The sequence below is a fragment of the Amborella trichopoda genome, chromosome 1 (assembly GCF_054954075.1).
Source record: "Amborella trichopoda isolate Santa Cruz 75 chromosome 1, AtrichopodaSantaCruz75HAP2 v2.0, whole genome shotgun sequence".
In the NCBI taxonomy this organism is placed as follows: domain Eukaryota; kingdom Viridiplantae; phylum Streptophyta; class Magnoliopsida; order Amborellales; family Amborellaceae; genus Amborella; species Amborella trichopoda.
In genome coordinates, this window is record NC_142336.1 from 48,941,155 (window position 1) to 48,965,477 (window position 24,323).

At 38.1% G+C, this 24,323-nt stretch overlaps 1 pseudogene across 1 annotated transcript; it reads right to left on the minus strand.

The window, feature by feature from the left end:
• Positions 1-865: 865 nt before the first annotated feature.
• On the minus strand, positions 866-23,095 carry LOC18442387 (splicing factor SF3a60 homolog; annotated as a pseudogene). The gene is made up of 11 exons (XR_016058047.1): positions 22,891-23,095; positions 22,389-22,502; positions 12,976-13,112; positions 12,683-12,779; positions 11,231-11,395; positions 4,798-4,869; positions 2,842-2,998; positions 2,592-2,669; positions 2,318-2,446; positions 1,433-1,579; positions 866-1,298 (listed from the first exon to the last, which is right to left on the minus strand). The product of XR_016058047.1 is annotated as a splicing factor SF3a60 homolog (transcript).
• Positions 23,096-24,323: the final 1,228 nt, after the last annotated feature.

Here is a 24,323-nt window from a genome sequence, read left to right on the forward strand (position 1 = left end):
AGATCACAATTTATCTCATAAGGCATAAGTTATATTATCTTAAATTAATATATTCTAGTTAATACTATTTTGTCCCTTTTTGGTACATTATTTAATTATAGGTGCGATTTGTATAGAGCTTAGGCTCCAAACAATCAAACTAGAGCCTACTTTCAAATAGTGTCGAGAAATGCGGTTTCAATACTTGAAATCTTTGTTATAAATTTAAAATATATTTTCATCTTTATTTACAAAGTTTAAAGCTTCAAAAATAGTGTAATATCAACATTTCTATGAAAACTTAAAAATATTGAAAATTGATAGTTCAAAAATATGTTACAAATTACACAATGTTCAAAATCTAAAATCTATTTTTTTCTCATGTCCATGCATCTTTTGATCAATTTGATGGATATTTGGGCATCCAAACAACCTCTTATAGTGAAACTTTTTAGGTAAGCCCTAATCTTAATGTTAGATCCCCGGCTCTATATAAACTTTTCCCTTTAATTATACAACGTTATTTTTCAGCTTATTTTAGTTACTTCTCACCTAAAACATGTGATTTTTAGAAAATTACTTTGAATAAAACAATATTTTATAACCTGGATAGGTATATCAATTATCTGAGGGGAATCAGTGAAAAAACAAAATTTTGAACATTGTTTTTATATTAAAAAATTAAAAATAATGAAATAATTAACAATAAGATAGGTGGGAACCATTGATTTGGCCAAATCAAATCACTGGGATCCTTAACAGACTGAGTTCCATGACAACCAACTAAGCGAGTATGTTGTCATATTGAAATATCGATCTTGAACTCTAAATCACAAGAAGAAAACATTATTGATCAATCTTGATCTCTAAATCACAAGAAAAAACCTGAAATAAAAACATATTATATTTGGTTGTGTTAATGTTCAAAAAAAAAAAAAACAAGAACATCTTTGATTCCATGCCAATACTTGATCCTCTCTACAACACCATGGACTGCAGGCTAATCTTCACTGCATAGTACAAAATTGGAGTTCCTTGTATAATAGGCGTTCCTTACCATTTATACAGAGAGAAAGAGAGAGATCCTCCAATACAAAAATGGCAGCGGAAGTCCAAAGATTAAACAAGTATATGAGATCTAATATGAACCATTATGTAAGGGTGGTCAGTTGTTATATAAGGCCCTGGCGTCGCAAGTCGGTGAATGTCTTCTTATTGTATATGTTGCCATCTTTATCCTCGTACTCCTCTTCAAGTTCCGGCCTCCACTTGTTAACGCCTTGCCGCTCTTGTATTTTCTCCCACAGAACCTTTGCTTCCTGAAGAAAACATAATCAAAATCACAGAATATTACTAGAGCAACAGGAAAGAGAATAGTTCAGTCTGGTTTGATCCATCTATTTCAATCCAAGACAATAGAATGGCCTGAGAGAGAGAGAGAGAGAGAGAATACCTTGATTGATGTAATCTCATTGAAGTTCTTGGTGTTTGGTATACCGAAACAACGCATACCATGCTGATGGCGCCACTCTTTGAAGTGTCGCTCAAATGCTCGACGTCCCCAGTAGCTGTGGTTCCCACATATTTCACATTTGAATTCCTGCAAGTGAACAATAACACAAGATTTCACGTACTAGTCATAATGACATGCAATTCTTCTTATTCCAAGTACTTACTTTAAAGTTGCATTTGCATAACCACATTGTCCGCAACTTAATGAAATCATGACACAAATTATTCTTTTCTTACAGTGAAACGCAACATTAAATTTAACACCATGCCCATGATAAACAAATGTAGAAGATATATTCTGGAAAAAGTTTCACGAGGTTGCAACCTTAATCTATATCATCCATTTATTTGAATGGAGTAAATTTGAAATTGTCTTAAAAGATGTCACTTCTGGACATCATCTTAAGAGACATGTCAAATCTATACCGTCCAACTAAAATAGACAATATACAACATTGCAAACTTACTTGCCACCTTAAATAAACAGCACCCATATATTATTGATTAATGTTTTTACGATAGAAATACAACATAAAACTATGAAAGGTTAGGCAATAATTATTTAACAAAACAAAACCCCCATATATCAAAATGTAATACATATAAATATATTGATAAAAGAGAAAATTTATAATCAGCATCTTAAAAGGGCAACATACATCTAATTTATCAAACAAAAAAAATAGGGAAAAATGTTGATCTAATGAATGATGGAGAATGCGGAGAACTTTTTTAATAGCACATTACAAAAAGTTTTCAGTATGCCATTGCATGGACAGTTACTAGTTCTTTAAAGGAAGGATACATGAGAGGGGTAAAGGCTCACCTGCCCAAGACCATGGAGCTTATACAACCAATATGGAATGGGCTTTCCATCCCAACCCATGGGCAATTTTAGAGGATTATAAATCTGTTGCTCATCTTCATCACTGTCACTCTCAGCTTGGACTTCTTCCTGCACAAATAGTAAAATACAACTCAGATTATTATAATAAAATGTAGATATTCATTGTATCAAAAAACCTTATCCGTCTCTAACTTCTATACCATACTATTTTAATTTCTTAATAATCATTCATTTGGCCAGCTGTAAACCTCACCTCTTCACGCTCTGCCTCCATTTCTTCATAGGTCAGGGCCTGTTTCTTTTCCACATTTTCCTTGGTCCGCACAATGGTCTAAAGCATAGACAAGTGAAAAGAAGACATCATGTTTAGAATCCAGAATGCAGACAGTGAATAACAAATGGCTGGTTCTGAAATCCTAAATAATGAAAGTAGAAAGCAAAAGCAAAACTTATATATTTTTTAAATTCCCATTATATATAAAAAAAGTAAAGGTAGCCAAAACCTCATCCAACAATTCACAGAGCCGTTGCATCTTGACTTCCGTCAATATCTTTACAGGTGCTAATGTGTTGAGAATGGGTAGCCACATTATTCTGTTCTATGACATGGGTGGAACCTTTTGCAAAATGCTTTCAAACAAGCTTCTCTAGGGGTGTATGCTGCACACAAGCAAGAAGAAGATGAATCGAACAAGTACAAGAGATTCAAATACAAAAGAGAAAAAACTGTACATGCACATATATGAGAAAAAACTGTGCGTCGCTTGCACATCTTATTGGGTGTTTGCACATTTTATTGGGTGTTTTTTAACAGGATTTGAAAACACATATATGGCTTGCACATCTTATTGGATGTTTTTTAACAGTATTTGGAAACTGGATTGCACAAGATAAGAACTGAAAGGCACATGTATTGCGATCCAAGAACTTCGACAAAAGCTGGACAATTTAGATTTAGCACACAAGAAAAATTCACATGCTACGAACTGGAAATTGTATAATCTGGTCAGGGTCGTAAGCTTTTCTGGTAAATGATTTGGACATTCAAGCATATCTAATAACTTTAATTTTGGTTTATATGTTAAATCTTAGTGAAATTTACGCTTATGTCCCAAGCAATGTAATGTTATTATAAATTTCTCAAAGTTTTTCTTTTTTAAATTCATAACCCTTTTTTTATAAAAAAAATGTTTTCCCAAAATGCCCCAACTTCTAACCTTCCAAGGTCCAATGTGACAACTCCAAATCTAAGTTCCAAACAACATTCTTACTATTTCTACAGACCTTCATCATCAAAGGTCAGGTTTTGTCGAAATGACCTCGGAACTTCAAGGTCGGAAGTCATTTCCACAAGTCTTGACTTCAGACCTCGAAAGTTTGAAGTCAATACTTGCTCAACTTCTTTTAAGTTAAGTGGCTTAGATGTTGAAGATCCGAAGTCATCACCGCGTCTTAACTACAGATCTTCAATATCCGAAGCCATGAATTGTCTTCTCACTTCAAACCATGAAGGTACGAAGTTGGGACATCTTAGGAAAAATTAAAAAAGAAAATAAAAAGGGTGTGAACCTGAAAAAGACGGGAAACTGTTTATAATAACATAACTTTGGGGGCCATGGACTTAAAATAAATCTGAATTTACTGCATAAACATATAAGTAGTGTACATGTCGACACATCAACATCTTTTACTGTACAGAATGTCCACAGCATTGTTCAAGGAGTTGTGTAAGACACGGAGAGTGCATGTCCTTGTATTAGCAACTAAATCTTGCCTATTTGAATGATCAACAATTTCCATGCTCAGCTTTGGATGTTCCCATCAATCTCACCTTATGAAGCTCAGGCCTGCATGTCAACATTGATTTGAGGCCCTGCTATACAAGCCAGCCAAATTTTGTTCACTATCATTATCCATTTTTCTCTATAATCTTGCTTATGCCACTGTGATACCTGAAGGGATAACAAGTTCAAATGTGGCTCATGTGCACAAGACTAACCCACTTGCATAGAAATTATGTCATGATTAGCATGACCTGTAACTTCCAACAACACTGGATTATAGAGAAATAAAAAAAAAAAAAAATTACAAGTGAGGAACTTTTTACCAAGGCTAGTAATTTAATCACCAAAAAAAAGGCATCTCTATATTCTTCAGAGTTTAGCACTATGGATACATTTCCATTTTTCCTAAGTTTCTTCTCAGTCTAAATACTATTGCACCACAAATTTTGATTCATGTGCATCTCTTAGCATATAAATCCCGGACACATACATAAGCAAAGTGTTAATTTTTTTGTTCAAGTATAACACCATATAGAAAATTGGATGCCCCAAGACAATTCTTTTTTTTTTTCCACTTCATCTTTTTTTCTGATGTGTAAGCTGGGTTTCAATTATGAACCCACAATCTTGAGGTTCTAGCAAAGCTTTCCTTAAAGCATATGGGCTAAAAAATACCTTTGTAAGGAAAAGCCTTTCTGCACGTTGTTGAACCGTCCCACCTGATTTCAAACTGAAAGCTGCTAATGCCTACAAAAGAAGTGCTACTATTTTAGCTAAAGAGAGCAGAAGAAATTTTCACTCTGGAATGATGAAGGTAAAAAGAGAGTCAAAATCCCATGGAAGGGCAAGAACATCCAACCAAGCGCTATCCTGGCAAAGTATATACCTAGCCAGAGCATATGTGCACAATAATGCAAACACAGATCTAACAGGAAGACGATCATCTCAATACAGATAAATAGTCAAGCATACCACATGAATTTCATAACTAATGACGAACTAGCAAGATATAGCATAGGTACAATAGAAGCGATAAATGCTTTGGGAGTTGGTCTGTGACTTGCTATAACATTTATTTGATATTAGTAAACTGTAGCTATGTTTAGGTGGCAGGAAGATTTGCCTTTTTAGCATTCGCTGCTCTATGTGACCGCAATAGTAATAATGAAATCATGCTTGCAGCATATTGCATGATATTATGCAATAACAAGCAGAGGAAAAATAAAATATAGGCGATATGCAACCGTAAAATAACATCTAAACAGCATTTACATTTCTACATATCACATAAAGAAAGCCAATGAATAAATAACTACAGACATCGTGTCAAATGCACCTGACCAATTGTCAAATATCAGCATTTAGTAAATGCTAAAAAATTCTAGAACAATAGCCTATTATTAGTAAGAATCATACTACAAGGATGTTCTAAATTGTATATGTAAGCATGTGTACACATATTGTATGCATTCCAGGAGCCTCTGTTTGACTTTGGCCTGAACATTAAAATCATAGTTGTTGCGATCGGGAGCGCAATCGGTACTGGTATCGGGATCGTGAAATGCTAGAAGATCCCTAGAGTTGGGAACGTCGTCCGTACAATGCATATGTTAGGGATCGAGATTCCAACCTTTTGGGATCTTGATCACAACTTTTTGGAAATCTTGTTACCAACATTAAAGTGTATGATTATCTAGAATTATGTTAATCTTTAAAGTAGGAATCTCATTATTGATAGCAAGCAAGCAATAGTTGTGTTGCTAGTTGGATATAAACAAAGAAAATCGTCAGTTTGGTTATTGGGATCGAGATCCCTAACAGCAAGAATCGAGATCCCTATGAGCAGAGCTCGAGATCCCAAAATTTAAAAATCGAGATCCCTAAGAGATCTGTTCTGGGAGCGACAGAATCGAGATCCTAGAAGGGATCACCTACCAAAGTAAGAGATTCCAGTAACTATGATTAGAATATCGACATTTTAAGGTATTTGTAGAGTGTAGGCTGCAAAAATCATTTTTTTATGTCATATAACAGTCGAACACAAAATAAAAGCAAAGGATTTTAATGTTCAACATATCAACACAAAATGACACCATGACCATGGCATTGTCAAGTCATATACAAACGCATGTTAGAATCCTTTTTAATTTTTAGTAAGATGTTATTCAGATTTGCAAATAGAGGACAGTATCCTATTTAGTTTGAGAGTTCTGGAAAAAATTCTTTCCACATTTTGTAGGGGTCTAGTTTCCAAAAACTACACAAGTAACTAGTTAGCTAATTTTGTAAGAATCTAGTAGACTAGGAAGTTTAGGCAAGTAGAGGTAGCATGAATCCTAAGATAAATCAAATTAACAGGAATTCCAAACTTTATAAATGCCATGAAAGGCTCTAGGCTAGACGCATTGCAGAGATTGAAGTTGAAGAAAAGCAATTTGTGTTTCAAGTTGTGCTATTGACTCTAAGCGAGGTGTTGATTCCTCTCCCATGGAGTTGAAACCATGGATTCTTTATTTTGTTAGGAGTTGATGCTTAGCAAAATTGAAGTACTCCTAGGTCTACATCCCTCCCCCTCATCCTTTCTTTTCTTTTTCCAATTCAATCCCTCCACCCATCCAGGCTTCTTCACAAAACTTGTCATGCTTACTGTACTCTACCAAAACCAGCCTTCCTGAGCCCTGATAAGTTAGCCAACACCTCCCAAAACCCATCCACCATACCCCTACATCCTCGAGCCCCTAGGTTTACCCTGATTCAACCATAGACCTTCCTCACCGCCCTTATTCCTGCTGGACTGAGCCCTAAAACATATCGTGACCCAAATAAATCCTTGTCCACAAACCGAAGTTTAGTTCTATTTCATTTAGACCCCGTATTAGTGAATTCTACCATCTGCCCAAGTTTGGCAAATCTGCCATACCTTTATTCAGATATGCCGAAGGGTGCCCACTCATCATATAATTCATCGGATGGTACAGGCAATTATGCGCCTACGGCCTATGATCACTTGCTAGAAGCGGGGGCCTTTGACTCAAAAAAGATGCCATTCGTTCAATGAGAAATAGAAAGGAATATCGAAAATTCGAGTGGCTAAAGCTGAAGCAGCTACTTTCGAAGTAACAGAAAGAAAAGTAACGACTGGAGTGGGACCTACGTGCTGGTGCATGTGTTCCACGTGCTTACACTGGCGAGGGCTAAAACCCTACCCAACACAAGATAGTGCTTAAGCCCTACGCTTAACCGAAGGTCACGACCAGGTGCAAAGCTACTTGACTGCGTTGGAGAGGTACTGAAGCCCTACCCAACACAGGATAGTCACAAAGACACTCAACTACAAAGGAGAGGTACCGAAGCTCTGGACTGAAAGAATAGGACTTTAGCACTCGACCGGAGAGGAGAACTATTGATGAACTATGCCGGGAAGGTTATAGTCCCAATTAGGAAGCCTTCATAAGACATCCTAATCTTTGTAGGGACCCAAAGCCTTTTAAGACTCCTAAACCCTATCCTAATTAGAATCCTAATCGCACCCAAACTTCTTTCTCTGTGACCACCTTGCATGTTGTGTTTGTATAGGAGCCAAGCCCCTTTGATCCTACATCATAACACCCCCTTAACCCTCAGCAGATGTGACTCAAGGTATTCAACGATGTTATTACTAACCAGCCTATTCATGAATCAAGTAACTGAAAAAAAAAATATCAACAGAGCCACATCAAATCTCAATGTAGTTCAAAGGCAGTTTAGCTTCTAAACTGAACGAGTACCTTATGTTGTATGATCAGAAGTCCTGGGATCATTCAATCCTGGACAGATAATTCATGCTGTACGTAACAAGTGCAAAGATTTTCCTAAGGAACGTGCACAAAGATATGTATAAGCAACAAAGTACATGTAACCAAAACGACTAATGCCCCATAGCCACATCACCAAAGGAACCCAGAATACTAAACCAGTAAGAAAGTGAAAAGAACATCACATATATTTTGAGCATTCCACTTCTGTTAACACAATAGGTTGGGCCATCAGCTGCTTCACCACTAGCCCAATCGAAAATTCCAGTTGGCATTAGATAAGACAATGGAAACTTTAAGCCTCAACTTAAGACATAAGCTCACATTGTTTCCAGTATTTTCTAAATAAAATTGAAGGCATAGTATAGCCTATATGATCATGGCAACAAGATGGCTGCAGGGTCGTCATTATCCCACCAGTGGATAGCAAGGCGATGGATGAAGAGTAGGTGGCATGAAACATGTCCTTAACTCGTGCCTATATCCCACTTCCCTCCATAATTGCCAACCCATTCATTGGCTCATGATGAAGGCCTATGACCATAACATTTGTCATGATTATGAGGATTCTACTGTACTTCACCATAGAAATTCAAAACAACACAATATCCAAACTTTAACATTACAATAACATTCTGAAAAATAGTGATTCTCTTCAAGAATAACATACTCCCCATTATTATGCCCCCAGCCATATTAAAGCTATCACAAAACAAATTGCACGAACAAATTGCTTAGGGAAGCCGGAGCATTGTCCCTGGAGCCATCTTATTGATAAGTTCGATTCACACCTCGCAGCTTGAAAGGCCAAGTTCCTCTCCCCCGCAGGTCACACCACCCTCATCAAGGCCACTCTCAATGTCCCTGTCTTCCAAATGGCCCTTTCCTAATGCCTGCCTTGGTCGTCGCCCACTTAGAACAACTCAGGAGGCAGTTTCTATGGTCGAGGGATGGTACAACTCAGGAGGCAGTTTCTATGGTTGAAAGTTTTACCTGATCTCTTGGGACAAAGTATGTAGGCCTATATGGGCTGGGGGCTTGGGCATCCGTAGGCTTAAGCTTTGCAACTTCGCTCTATTAGGGAAATGGTGGTGGCACTACGCGACCCAGGCGAACCGCCTTTGGAGGGAGGTCCTATCGTCTAAATACCGCATCCTAACCTCCGTTTGGCTCCACAAGGTGGAATGCAAAGTAATTCCTCTTTGGATTTTGGAAAGCTATAAACCATTCCCTCGCTCTTTTCAAAACGCACTCCCGGTATTGAGCCAGAGCTGACACTAGAATCCAGTTCTGGTTGGACTTGTGGATTGGACATACCCCTCCTAGGGAGAGGTTTCATAACCTTTACCACCTGGCCACCAATCAAGATGCCACTGTTGTGGAGCTTTTCGACATGGTTGGGGGTACCAGAGTCTGAAGCCGTAGGTTTAAAAGACCGTTCTTGGACAACGAGGAAGCCAACTTCCTTACTCTCTCTATTCTCTCATCCTTGTTCATTAATTCTTCCTCCCTAGTCAGGGCCAAGACTTCCAGTCTGAGCTGCCACACCCTCGAGGACTCTCAATCTCATCTTTTTACCGGGTGATCCTTGCCCAAGCCATATCCCGCCCACTTCAGCTCAAGCCTGGTCCAACCTATCTCCCCCTAAGGTTAAATGGTTCACTAACATAGCGAGCTCGAAAAGAGCCCTTACGGTGGGCCATTTGCAGCGGAGAGGCCTACAACTACCAAACCATTGCATCATGCATCTTAATGATAGGAATCGAACTCCTCACCTCCTTGTCCACTGCTCTCTTGCTCAAGTCCTCTGGGCCGACATCTTTAGCCTCTTTGGATTGTAGTGGACTACCCCTCCATCCATTCCTCATATCTTCAAGCTATGGGTGACAATGGACCGAGGACCCAACTTCTAGACCCAACCTGGCTCCAGGTATGAGTCCAAGAATTGGACTCCACGGGTCGGGTTCGAGTCCAAATGTTGGACCCGAACACTATTCAGGTCCAAGTCTGGGTTCGGGTCCATGTGCTATTATTTAAATAATATTTAATTGATATTTAAATAAATATAATTATATATTTTGTGTTATAATATTTAAATAATATATGTATATTATTCGGGCTAGCAATGGACCTAGACCCAACCCGACCCGGGACCCGATGTCCGGACCCAACCTCAATCCGGATATGGGTCCCAAAAATGGACCCAACGAGTAGGGTCCAGGTCCAAATATTAGACACGAACACTATTCGGATCCGGGTTTGGGTCCGGGTCTAACTGGATCCAACCCATTGCCAACCCTAGTTTCAGCACCTTTTCTCCCCCCTTGGCCAAAACCGGGGCTACTCCTCTGGAGAACAAACGATGTCTGCCCTTATTTGGACTATATGGACAAAGAAAAATCGAAGGATCTTCCAAGGGAAGCACAAGACACTCAACTACCTCATGGACCTGCTTAGATCCTCCATTATTTGTTGGGCCAAGAATAGCAAGTTCTTCAGCTCGGTTCTAACTTTGATTTCTACCAAAGCTGGCAGACCCTCATCAATTGGCGCCATACAATAATTCCTCACTCTTCCCTTCTGCAACCACCCAACCGAGATCAAATTAAACTTAACTTCGATGGCAGCTCCCTGGGAAACCGAAGACCAACAGGTGTTGAAGGCCTCTTTAGAGATTCAAAGAGGGGCACACGCTGCTCTCTTACTCTAGACATATAGGTGTCGGAGACTTTACTACAGCTGAAGCCGCCGCCCTTCTCAAAGGCCTTAGAGCCTTCAAACCCTCTTGGTAACCTTTCCTTATCATTGAAGGGGACAACAAGAATTTTTTAGGACGGCCTTCCGAGACCGCACCTCACCTACCTCTTTGACGAGATATCCCATATTTGCAAAGCCTCTTGGAGACAAGTACAGCAGGAAGCTAACTCCGTCGCATATGCTCTTGCAAAAGCCGGAGCCACCCAATCCACAATTTTTCCAACTGGAAGCTTGACTATCATCCTAGCTCATTTTCTTCTCTTTTCCTATTGTTTACTAAGTTGTACATGAGAAGCATTTTAGAGGCGCACATTTTTTGGACCTGTGAGGGTTTTGTACAGGGCCCCTGGTTGTTTTGGTGCCTCCCTCTCATACACCTTTGTACTCCTTTCTTTAACTCAATACAAAAGTTAACATATTTTCATTAAAACAAAAAGACTTTACAGATGAACCCAAAATATCCCAGCAATTAGAAGAATAAACGCTCTAACATTTATATCATACTGTACACAAAGCCTGTGAGGAGAAATCACAATTTCAGCATAAAAGATACCAACCTCTTTTAATTTTTCGGGGCCTAGTGAAACAAGCTCATCTGCATTATCATAATAATCAAGATCAATGATGGCCCCTTGATTTGTGGAGTTCCCATTTTCCAGACCTTTGCCTTCCCATCCATGCACTTTACCGTCTGCCCAGCGCTCTTCAAATTCAGCCTCAACCTGCCAAAACCCGATGCAAAAAACCCAAATTATCAGCGAGGAGACATAAGATATACCCTCGCATTTTTGTATTGGCAAGCTTAGGAGTCAAACACAACATTATTTTAGGGGCGTTCAATATAAATATATTGACCACAGAAGGTTAAAAGGAATTTCAATTAAACGCAGTCATAAAGCTGTTTAGGCAGCATTTATAGTTTGAATGCATAAAATGGCTAGAGAAACATTTTTGAAAAATGGCCCTACATAACCATTCATTCAAGGTTCATTTCATCTGACCCCAGTTTCTATCTTTCAGTTGCAGGTAGAAATAGAAGCCCAAGTTCCAACTTTGGTGCTACCCTCTAAATATTTTTATACATAAATACACATCACGGGATTCAATAATTCATCCCAAGTGTTCCTTTTTGGAACATTTTGGATTAGTTCTCCCAGGTTACACCAACTCACAGCCATGTTATGAAGAGAAGACAAGCTCCAACACTGCTTACTAATATTCCATTTCATTATGAGAAGCCAAAAGAATTTATGCCTTGTTGGATGAATTCATATAAATATCAAGCTTTATGAATCTACCCAATTAAAAACAGATGATCAAATTTCATAAACTATATATATGATGTAGTCAATGTTCAGTACACAAAAAGAAATCCAGAAGAATATGTATCGTTGTACGCACCAGCATGTGTCCGATACAGGTACAACACCCAAACAAACAAATCAATGGAATATAGTCTATGTGCAAGAAAACTTGAATGCGGGCATGTTAAGCCACTGACACAGTAGCCTGCGGGGAATAGTGTATGAGATGAACTTCCTTCCTACACAATAGTCAGTGGGTTTAATCAATGGGGTACTATTCATGCCTTCATCATGTTTAATCATTGGGGTACTATTCATGCCTTCATCATATTAGTTTCCGAGATGAGTTGATCTTTAGTGGTCTAGAACACTCCCTGTTCCAGAATGAAAGGAAGATGTTAATGTTCTAGATTCACTCGCCGTTCCAGGCAGGTCACACAATTGCAAAACCTCGAAAAATCAGGATGGAGTGTCGAGGCCAAAACAAAATACTCAAGAATGCCCTCCATCAAACAAAGATAGATCAAAGAGAGACCCTCTGGAGGGAGCCCAGTGGTCTGGGAACAATAAGATTAAGATGTAAATGATAAGGCCCAGAAAACAAAAATATATAATCTAGCAGCGCAAATAGATTACAAACCTGTGTAATTAAAAAAAAGTCACAAGTTGAAATAGAAAAAGCATAAGTAAAAGACAAAAGCTAACCTTTTAAAATATTCTATCAACGTCTTGCAAGGGTTCAGTGCGCTGAAAGAAACTTGTCAGGTAATCAAGGACATGATCCAAATACTCTCTGTACTGTCTGCAGAAATATAAAATTTGAGATTTCTTTTTGGGTCAGTAAGTTGGTTTTCATGACATGCAAACTTCAAACATGAGTGTAGGTGGGTGAAATTCAGGATTATTTGACTGGAGTTATTTTTTCTGACTAAACAGAAAAACTGTACTTTCCATACAAATTCAACCTTTCCAGAAATATACTTGTGCTTGTTGCTCACCTGGTCAGCTTCAAATTGAGGGGAATCCTATGAGTTTGTGGAAATACATCTAGATACAGAATACTCAATTTTCTCGCCAAACTTGGAGTTTATATACTCATTGTAAAGCCCATGCATGTCAAGGTATCGACCAAAAGCTTCTTGAGACATAAGAAACCAGATTTATATCAGCACAAGTTCCCGCAGAGCCACTGACAACAAACAGCAACAAAGGATATATTTAAACACATTAATTGCAATAAATTTTTACACAATGTCGTAGCTTGATTTAAAAAACTTCCTGTGCTGGCAAATCCTTCCCTCAGAGCAAAAAGATGCCAATTGAAAAAATAACAATACAAGAACAGACAGGGACCCTGTAACAGATAAATATGCATGTAGGTGCTGAGAAATAAAAGTAAGAGGACAACATTCATATTATAAATGTCAAAAATCTCAGTAGTGATGCATGCAATTTGACTCGTATGATGTCAAAAATGCCAACAGAAAACGCAGCAACCTAAGACCATTACTTGCTTAATACAGTCACAAATCAATATTGTGAGGCACCAGGTTTGCATGAGGAAAATTAAGATTTCTGACCTTGGATTTTCCCGTCCTCTAAGCCAAACTATCCATACAAGCATGCATGCATGCAAGAAAGCATGAATTCCCTATGTTAACAGCTATGTTTGGAGCAATGAATAACTTCATGGGAGAGGGGGTGTGCGCCCAAGAGAAAGCGCATGTGGCATTTGAGCCCACAACTCCATCAGAAGAATCATGTTCATCTTATTTGGTGGCTGCAAGTACAACCCAGCTTACCTCCCAAATAATAGAGAGAGCCCATGTACATCCAAGTTTTGCGATAGGAGGATTCTCCTACTTAAAAATTGTACAAAGAGAACCTTTTTAAGGCAAGAAAAAACACAGAAATGGCCCTAATCCAAATTAAAAGCTCAGGTCACCACAAAGCAAATCCCACTTCACATCTATGTTGTCAAAACATAGTCATAGTTTGTGAATGCATCAGCAACCTCTGCTTCTCGATGAATGTATGGAAGGACAAGGTAAAGTACCACATAAATCTTGAAGTTAATAGGTAAACAGGAGGAAGTCCTCCCTAACCCATCCAGTGACATTAATGGAAACCTCATTTGAAGAAATAGAGAAACACACTTGAACCCTAAAACAGCATACATTACAAGTGTTCGCTTGCCCCCCCAATATTACATAACATCTACCAATCTTGCCTATCATCCTAAAAGGGCAAACTAAGCTCTGGCTTGAAAAAGACGAAGTTGCGTCAAAAATCAGTCTTCAAAAAAACAAATTGAGTCTGCAAATCAAGTTGAAAGTCGACAAAATAGTTGCCGAATTTTCACATTTTGTATATAACAAAAGTATCCAGAAAACAGGGATGCTGTTTTTAAGTCAACACCCTTAAACCAACTTGAGTCGAGTTAGACCAGCTGTTTAAACACTGCACCCACCAGACAGGGATTACCTTTTGAGCTCCCAGTGAAATTTAAATCCGCACTCCTTCTTGAAGTAACAGCCCTGCCCCCCACTCCCCCCCCACCCCGCAAAAAACAAAAAAACAAAAAAACAAAAAAAAAAAAAAACCTGTAGCTTGAGCATGAGTGATACAGCGCACAAAATTCTATCATGAATACTCTGCTATGAAGAAGCCAATCCTCTAAAATCCGGCCATTACTCTGCAGGCTAACAGATACATAAATAGAATCAAGCAATGGACCCACTGCATTGGGAAGAAAAAAGCTACAGGTAGTAAATCAACTTTCAAAGCTGTGCTAGCAAATGAGTCAGTGAGAGGCGTAAGCAAAGCAAAGGCACAAAGCAAGCGTAGCAAAGGTATAGAGGTTGCCCTAACGTAAGTGAGCGAAGCGAAAGCGTATGTCTTCACTCAGCTCCTTAGCTTGTTGGTAGAAGGAACAAAGTGACGTGGAAGGCACAAAGCGTAGCGAAAGGAGGAGTTAGGTTGTTGATGCCCTAAAACTAACGTAAGTGAGCAAAGCGCAAAGCTGGAAATCGTTGAAGCTAAGAAACAAAGTAACGAGCGTCAAAGCCCTCTAGCGAGTACAAGCACTCTTAAGCATACCAAGTAAAGCCAAAGCAAAAAAGCAATCTTAAGCGTACCAAACAAGATTATAAACTTTCTATCTTAGCTTAAAAAGCTAAAGGTGTAGAACTAGTTGTAGCTTTGTACCTTGCTTCTCCTTCTACTTGTTCGTTGTCTTCTACTTTCAAAGCTGTGCTAGCAAACCAAACGAGAGGCATAAGCGAAGCTAGAAGCAGATAGTAAGCACGTCACTCAGCGAGAAGCAGGAAAGCAAGAAGCAGTTGCCGCTTTCTTCTCCTTCCCTTAACTCTATCGAGCTAAGATACTAAGCTAAGTAACCTCTTATTCTACTATCAAAGCAGCAGCTCAATGAGTCAGCGAACCTTGCCTACCCTCATCTCTGCCACTTCTTTCCACTCTCATTTCACACTGAGTTGCTTTCTTCCCTTGGCTAAGCTTCGAGCTTTAGAATGCAAGGTAGCTTGCTTACCAAGAGCAACGCAAAAAGGGTGTTCACTAAAAGTTCTTTCGGGGCACACCTTTTAAGCTTCAAAAATGCCCAACCTTCAATCACTTCCTTGCTCTGTGAAGGTTTGTTTCTCTTTTCATGCGTTCTCTCGTGCTATTGCAGAAGTAGCAAGGACCTAATCACCTAATTAACCCAAACAGCCTTAGAAAGAAGATAAATCCTTTGAACAAAAGCCATTGTGGAAAAGCAAGTGCTCAATAATCTCTTCCTCTCTCATGTGAACATTGCAGAATAGTAAGCCTTGGTCCAGAAAATGTTTCTAACAAGTATCCTATCCCCAGCGAGGACCCATCCAGACAATAAGAAGCTTCTTCTTTTTTCTTTTTACTTTTTTCTTCTTCTTTTTTTTGTGATGAGTAAGCTTATAGATGTAATTTTGTGATGATACTAAAGACGGTGTAAACCAGTGTTCACAAAATCGAACCGGAACAGTTAACCGGACATGGGGCCCTAAGCGGTTTAACCGGCTCAACCGGTAAACCGGACGATTCAACCGTTTTAACCAGGCAAGTCCCAAGAAGTCAAAAAATTGTTGAAAAAAAAAAAAAAAAATCTACTAAAATATGAAAAGCATATAAAGAATGATTAAAATAAGAACACATTCAAATGACGTTGAAAATTAATCAAAATTTTGGATTTTAAATAATCAATTTGTGCTTAGGAGTATTTTTAAAAAATTTCAAAAAAGATGGGAAAATATAAAAGTGAGTATTAATGACCAAAACAATTTCTAATCTTTACCAATATGTAAAGAACATTAAAAAGTGCATACAAACCAAATTTCTTACTTTTGGGATTTTATATACATTTTTTTGAAATTTTTTTGTTAAAATACCAGCTGATCACCAAAACTTCCCAAAACTAAAACCGGCCAATGACCGGTTCCAATCTAACCGGGCGGTTACCGGTTAGATCGCCCGATTTTTCCAACATGGGTGTAAACACAAAGTTAGAACTTTGAAGGGATGCTTTAGAATATAAATATTTTAAAATCAGTTAGACTAAGACAAATATAAATATAGAATGCAGACTTAGAAATAATAGGAGCAGAAACAAGGATTTAGTTAATATTGATGGCCAATAAGTACTTAAAATATATTCTTTTCGATATCTAGGTTGATAATCCATAACAAAGTACAGATTGAGGAAGATGTTGCTCATAAATTAGAGTTAGGTGAATGAAGCGGAGATGTGCTTTTGGAGTCTTATGTCATCGTTGCATATTGATAAAATTTTAGGGGAAGTTCTATCTTTATGGGACGGAATGTTAGGCACGAGGAACAACACATCCATGGTTGAGATAGATGTGTGACAAGATAAGGAGGATAGAATTCAAAATAAAGATATTCGAGGGAACTTAAGAATAGCACCAATAGGTGATAAAATGGGAGAAAGTAGATTTAGCTGGTCTGATCATGTGCAGCGTGTCAACCTAGAACAATATTGATTAGAAGGGGTGATTTGGTTCAAGTGGTGACCCTAAAAGAGTAAAGGGAAGGCCCCAAAGGATATGAATGGAAGTAGTGAAAAAATATATAGTGACCTATGTTCTGACTAAGGTTATGGCCCTTGATAGAGCGAAATGGCAATACAAGATTCATGCAATCGACCCAAATCGTTCGGATAAGGCTCAAATGTGATGATGATGATGATGACGACAATGAGTAAGTTTAACAAGTTTTCATTGCATTAGGGTATAGTTGTTGGGATCGGGAGCGAGGGATCGTGAAATGCTAGAAGGTCCCTATAGCTAGGAACGCCATCCGTACAATGCACATGTTAAGGATCGCGATTCCCAAATGTTAGGGATCGAGATTCCAATTTTGGGGATCTTGATCCCAACTTTTTGGGGATTTTGTTACCAACCTTAAAAGTGTATGATAATCTTGTTACCAACCTTAAAGTGTATGGTAATCTAGAATTATGTATTTCTTTAAAGTAGGGATCTCATTATTAATAGCAAGCAAGCAAGCAATAATTGTGTTCCTAGTTGGCTATAAACAAAGAAAATCATCAATTTTGTTGTTGTGTTGGTTTTTAAGGTTGGTGTCGAGATCCCCAACAGTAGGAATCGAGATCCCTATGAGTGGAGTTCGAGATCCCAAAAAAACATCAAGAGATCCGTTCCGGGAGCGACAAAATCGAGATCCTAGAAGGGATGGCCCACCAAAGTAGGAGATCATGGTAACTATACATTAGAACACTCCTTAGAATCACCCAGTAAACTAAATAGAAGGCTCTGATACCAAACTCAAATATCTTCATTCTTCTACTTCCCATTGGAATACAAAGCTCCTCCAAAAACCAAATAACTCTACTCATTGAGATCTCTTATTAACAAAAACCTCCTAGCAATGCTCATGAAATTAGCTATCCCCATTATCCAAGCACCCGTCAGCGACCATTCCCTTATAATGATACTCTTGTAAATGGAAGAGAATGGTTCTCAAGCAGTTCACCAGCCAGCCAGCCCACCACTCAGCCATCATCACCACCAAGAGTCCTGCCACAACGTGGCAACCATCCATCCCCCCCCCACCCTGTATGTTATCCTGGAATGAGATACAAATGCCTTCAAGATATTTCTGACATGCCTTTGCAACTCCAAGCACCCGTCAGTGACCATTCCCTTATAATGATACTCTAGTGAAATTAGCTATCCCCATTCTCCAAGCACCCATCAGTGACCATTCCCTTATAATGATACTCTTGTAAATGGAAGAGAATGATTCTCAAGCAGTTCACCAGCCAGCCAGCCCACCACTCAGCCATCATCACCACCAAGAGTCCTGCCACAACGTGGCAACCATCCATCCCCCACCCTGTATGTTATCCTGGAATGAGATCCAAATGCCTTCAAGATATTTCTGACATGCCTTTGCAACTCCACTCGATTACCTGCATGTGTTTGTGCACGATTCTGTATAGGGTTTTAGCAATATATTGTACAAAGATGGACTAAAACCCTTTCATATAAACCACTATACTACTTTTCTTCACACCAAATATCTTATAAACCATTCTTCCCACGAAAACAATGTTGGATCCATTTTTTAATGATTTTTTTTTATACAAGTCAACATTTGTATTGCTATAAAGAGTTGGAGTAAAAATTGGTTTAAATCCAAGAGTCCCCACTAGACAGGGCTCTCAGTAAAAAATAGGTCAGTCGCCCCTATACAAAAATGGGCTCATAGATTTGCCCAATTACAATAGATTTACATTGAGATTATAAAAAATGGGCTTATAAGTTTGCAACTACTGCGTGTACCCTCTGTGGTCCAAAGCAAAAAACGAGATGGACCGGGTTTGGTCTTCAAGTTGGGCCCTAGCCCCATCCTTTGCCAAGAGATAGGCTAACTCGTTTAATGTCCTCGAGGTATGCATCCATAAGACGACCATATCCCTACAGATGTATGCGATCGCATCAAAAATCGAAGCGAGATACCATAGAGGAGTGGATCTCCCGGTTGCTCATGATATAATATTACGTGCATCTCCCTCCACTATAAGGTATCGCCCCCAAGAATGATTAAAACTTTTCATGCCGAACAGAAGCTTCGGCATACTGAGAATCTTGAAAGCCAAAATACTCGGAGTAAGTTAACAAGATTGTGCAGTGCTGGTCTCTGAAGACACCTCCCGCACCTGTATGACCGGGGTTCCCCAGAGAGCAACCATCGAAGTTAAGCTTTATAACTCTTTCTGGGGGTGGTTGCCAGTTGTGAGATCTTTGCGTCTTCCATGGACGGTGGTGCAGGATGTTTTCCCATTGGCTTAGGAAAGTATTTACTGAGAACCCCGAAAAGATCCGCTGATTGGATGCTCAAAAAGTTTCTAAGCACGTAACCTTGTGGAATAATGCTGGACCTTGGGTAGTAAGGCCTTGGACTATCCTGGAATTTCTCTCTTTCCAGTTAACCCAAACGGTGGCCGCCACGACAGCCTTCCAAAGGATTCGTCCAGGCTCCGGCCAGTGAGGAGCAGAGTCCGAAGATAAAAGATCCTTGACTGTCGGAGGCATAACCCATTGGACCCCGAATAGCTGCAACATTTGACCCCAGAGATCGTGGGCCATGTTACAATGAATGAAGAGGTGAGGATTTGATTCTTCCTCGCATAGACACATGACACATCTGTCGGGAATAAGAATCCCTGTGTCGGGAATAAGAATCCCTTTCTTTTGAAGCTGATCCACTGTAAGAGCCCTTTGGGACCCCGCTATCCAGTTGAAAGTTTGCACTCTAGGAGGTGCTATTGTGGACCAAACCTTGGATACTACAGAAGGGGGATTAAGCGGGAAAGTGGGCGGTTGGATAAGTCTTTTGTAGAAAGAAGCCACAGAGAAAATACCAGAGGGTACAAGAGACCATTAAAGGTGATTCTTACGATTTTCTTGAACGATAAGAGGTATCACTTATTCTATTTAAGTTAGGAGACTGAGCCTTTCGAAATTTATAATGTTTAAGTAAAGAAGAGTATACATATATTCTCTTCGAGTAAAGGAGACTAAGCATCTATGCTACCTTCTGCTCACCTTATGTGGGTCGCACCAACATATCACAGTCCTCGAATTCTTTAAGATAATCCCACAAAATAAGGGATTTAAATCATCTTACGTCAATGCAATCAGACAATCCACAAAAGAAGGGATTATCCATCTGAGTTTATCACTCTATACAATCTAAGACTCCACCAAAAAACGGATCCACAATCCTCTCTCACTCGTTTGTACCCGTGCAATGCACGGGCTGCATACCATGAAATCCACATGTTGAGTTGCAATGGCAGACTCTAAGAGGCTGAACCCAATCCTCTTCTCTACAGAATCAGCCTATAAGTAGAGTCATAATGCAGCCCTTGATAGTAGATGATTCACTTGACATTATAAAATGATAAAGGCAGTCACTGGCCCATGGAAGGTCCATATATTACTCACAAGGTTAGTCGACAAACACTGTCTCAATGAACTAATCAGGTATCTTTCACTACATTTTTGGCTCTAAATGCAGCCTTAGAAATGGATTTCATTTTTGCAAAAATATTTGTCTAGATAGAAACTTGTGTAAGAACCTTTTTCAACAGAATAACTATCAAATGCATCAAACTTCTAATACTGATTACTTCATAAGCAAGTGAAAAAACAGAAAATACTCTACTCTAAGTAAGTTGGTTTAGGTATCACTTGAATCTTTGAACCTTCAAATTGCTACAGTTGAGACAAGGTAGGACCTGACAAGTCTTCAAGTCTTGCAAGTCTCAAGCTTCAGGCCCTGGCTGAATGACAAATCCATCACTTAGTGAACCTAAGAAACCTGATATGAAAATCAAAAGTTGTTTTTACTTTTTGGGCAGTCTTTTTTTTTTTTTCTGTTGATTAGTGGCAGTCCTTCAGTTTTTCTTTCCTTGGTTTATGCTTTTTTTTATGTTGAGGGGGCAGCAGCGGATGGGGGGGTTGATTTTGGGAAAATGTCTCATACAAACCTGCGTCTACCACATAAAACTCGGAGAACTACACCATACACAATGTGTATGCGTATGTTACACAGTTAAATCATCCACTGGGCATTCTCAGTGACAGGGTGTGGAGAATAACTGCAGCTCCCAATGACAGGCATTCACTCAGTTATGATTAATGTCCACCACATCTTTTCGAGAACAAATGGGTAACGACCCTGCTGTGAACCATATGGCAGTATACTTTCCCAATGGTTCGCACAAATGAAACTAACAATCCAGTAACAAAATCAAACAACACTTTATTATCCCCCATAACAAAAACACCAGAAAATGTGTCTTCTCTCATTTGGGGATTGAGAAAAGAATTCTACTTGGATTTACTTGTACTCATCAAATGGAATAAAATAATGCCGACGTTCCAGGCTCATTGCATGAAAATTAGCATAAAATACAAAAAATATCTCCTTCATAAACTAAAACAATACTGTTTTATTCATCAAATAAGACAAAACAGATACTTGCCTATCAAAATAAAATAAAATAACACAGATAATCTTAGCATGGTTCACTGGTTCCATAATAGTAAGAGTAATGTGCATTGTTGTTTTCATAAACATATGTTGATAGTGATTTCAGGTACTCATATACCAAAAACTTGTGAGATAAGTTAGATAATTATAACCAATAACAGACAAAAATATTTACATCTTCACTTTCCAGTCAATAGGCCATTCAATTAATTAAGAGTTAAAATAAAATATTAAAAAATCAACACCAGATGCACCAAAATCCAGATGCAAATCATCTCGTGTTCAATCAATATGCATGCTCAATAGGCACTAAAATGCTGACAAGAAATATTGAAAATCAAAATTAATAATGATTTCTCAAGAAAAGTCAAATTGATGTCATTGTCAATATGTAGAACTAACAAAAATCCATTCAATGTGCACATACTCAAACATGTGAAAGTTTTGCAGAAAACAAACATCTATCATTTCTTTCACAATTAAAAAAATTGATGAATAAGTATTCAAAATGATAATCATCCCATCATTGACAGAAAATCTTCCTGTGAGATACTAACCCCTCATAATACAGACCCCTTTGGTGTTTTCGTGTGTGCACAATCAAATGCGTTGAAGCTCATCACAAAGAGAGATACTGGCCATGAACATTTCTTTACCAATAAAAGAAGGTTATTGAGGCAAAAGAAAAATGAAAAAGAAGTTCATCACAAAGAGAGATACTGGCCATTAACATTTCTTTACCAATAAAAGAAGTTTATTGAGCCAAAAGAAAAATGAAAAAGCCAACGGTTCTTCCATTAGTAGAGAGATTTTTGTCATTGTCATATATTACCTCTTTCAATCTGTCATAGAAGGAGCTGAACACATTCTGCCCACTTGCAGTTTGACCTCCAAGAGCAGCAATCTCATCTTTCCTAAGATTATCCTTGTCGTCGTAGAGCTCAACCTAGCGGGAGATACAAGAAACATGCAAATTACAACTTTCCAGATAATGAATAAAACCATACTGATGTAATACAAAGAAAAGAACGAGGCCCTTATCTAATTTCCGAAGGTGAGGCCCCTATCGATTATATAGCAAGAAATGCATAAACAATTCGTCAAAAAAAAGCAATAAAATATCCATTCAGAATAGAGGGAAGGAAACAAATAACTGCATCACAACAAGAACGAAACGCTTTTCAAAATTCGACACCTTTCATTTTGATTGATACTCGACAAAGGAACATCTCAACAATAAGAGATAGCAAATAAAAGGTATGATTTTCTAGAGGAAAAACATCATGTTAACAGATATGAGTTCATTCATAATTTCTAATGGAGAGAGCAATTACGAGTTCATCGGTAGTGTGAATAATCTTATCGACAAAACCACGAACTCGATGGTTCTGAAACAATCTCTCTCTAGTCATCGATGGCTCATGCTGCAAGTCCTTAACAGCGAGGCGCTCAAGCCGCTCTATTTCCTCGTGAGCGCATCTACTGGTTCAAGCACGGGGGGTTTTGAGCGTTCCAGGGCTTCTTTGAAAATTGGAGCATGGGAATTGGAAATTAGGAAACAAAAAGTTTACATAAAAATTACGAAAGAAAAAGGTTGTATAAGGGCGAGTGACGTGGTATAAATTCACCGGAGACTAAAACCTGACAAAGCGTTAAAGAGGGAAATAAAAAAAGTGAAGGAAATTATAAGAAAAATAAAAACCCTAAAAAAATCATAAAAAATAAAAATTGTGAAAAAAATTACAAAAAAAAATAAATGTGTATTCAAGTCATCTGCTACGATCCATAAACACAAGCGGGAAAAATATATCGCCTCTCTCTCTCCACCATAAGTAAATAATCAATTTCTTTATTTAAAAAAATTTCAATTCGCTTTATATGGTGTGTGCCCTTTTCTTTTATGCATTTAAATCACCATTTAACGTGACTCTCAAAAGATAGCCTCTAGTGTATCTTCTTACTAAAAACCATAATAATTAACCAAAATAAATTTCTCTCTAAATTTTTCCATATTCCTCCATTTAACTTCTTGAAATATAACTGTCACTCGCTGCTTCATCTTTTCCACCTACATAACTCATTATTGTTTCTGGTTTTAATTCAACCCAAAGTAATCCATATTCATTTATTTCTTTTATAAAACAAAAGATAGCTACCGTACCACCCAAGTCATACCTTAAGGTGACGTTTCTTTGCATTTCTACGACCTCCTGTGTAAAGAGAAGTATTTCTAAACATGGCCTTCTATCTAACTTCTACACATAACATATTTCCTAGAATATAGAATTGATCAAATTAACCTAATATATATATATATATATATATATATATATATATATATTGATCCTATTTCAATAAATTAACTCTAATAAAAATAAAAATTCGACTCTAATAAAATAAAAATAATTAATTCCCTAAAAATTTGAAAAATATAAAAAATATTGAATCCATATCATCTTGACCTACATCAGCTAGACTCTAAACAATCAAATTAAGGTGCACCTCAAAAATTCACTATAAGAGGTTGTTTTAATGCCCAAAAATCCTCAAACTAATCATCTCAACCTCAAAATATGAAAATGAAATTAAAAATAAAAAAGATTTTTAGCATTGGAAATATTGTGTCTTACTGCATTTTTTTACTGTCAATTTTCAAGTTTTTCAAGTGTTCATAGATCTGCTTGATCTATACTATTTTTGAAGCTTTAAATTTTTATAATTACAAATAGAAATAATTTTTCAAGTCATCACAAAGCTGCCTAGTATC